General features: G+C 38.8%; 1 pseudogene; it reads left to right on the top strand.

Moving 5' to 3' along the window:
- LOC119585931 overlaps positions 1–873 on the top strand; it is a 20,948-nt pseudogene that overhangs the window by 15,442 nt on the left and 4,633 nt on the right.

The raw sequence follows: 873 nt of genomic DNA, 5'->3' as shown, positions 1-873 counted from the left end.
TACATGAACAAATATAATTGCTCGCTCAGTGTGGACCTTCTACTGGGATGGCCTACATTTACATTCAATTCTGTTCCTGTTGGGTTACCCGTCACGATTGTCTGCTTACATAGCCATATCGAGGGCGGACTCATTGTCGGTAATGAGGAGAACTGGGCCGTATGCAATAACGAGATGAACAGAAGTGCTTGCACTTCCCCTTTGCTCAGTCACTCATTGATAGCCAATAAACCTCTGTCTTCTCTTTACTTACCTGAGATATATGGTTTGCTCTTTGAAAGCTAGAGAAACCAAATGTGTTTTCATGAAAGTCAGAATGCCATACTGAAGTTTGGTGCACTTCTGATCTCTTCTCCTTTTCTTTTTCATCTCATAGGAAATCACACTTTGGCGCAAAGGTGAGAGGCTAAGACGGCCCTTACAGCAACAGCTTCTAGCACAGCAGCATGCACTACAGCAACTACACCTCAACAACCAACAGAGCAAATTCCCACAGTCACACCCCCATGGACAACCTCAAGAATATGTGAGTTGTTGACAGTGACATTCTAATTTTTAAAAAATTAAGTCTGATGTGATAGTATACTCTCCTATCCATCTTTCTTGTTATGGTCTTTGTTTTGGCATTTTACAATTTTTTATTAAGCTGGTCATAGCTTATAACAGTTTTTTTTTCTGTTTGTTTTCATAAAAACTTAATTCTCAGCACCTAGTGTTGTTAGCTGCATGTAAAGACCCTGAGACAGTTTTATATAATTTTTTTCTAACTTAGCTTTTAACCTTTTTTATATGGTAATGCTGGTTTTGGTGTCATGAAGTGCCAGTGGAATAAACAGTGATGCCAACATTGGCATCATAATTCCATTTGAATTA

This window comes from Penaeus monodon, chromosome 20 (genome assembly GCF_015228065.2).
Source record: "Penaeus monodon isolate SGIC_2016 chromosome 20, NSTDA_Pmon_1, whole genome shotgun sequence".
NCBI lineage: Eukaryota > Metazoa > Arthropoda > Malacostraca > Decapoda > Penaeidae > Penaeus > Penaeus monodon.
Note: the sequence above shows the minus strand (reverse complement) of the source record. Positions and strands in the feature narration are given on the sequence as shown.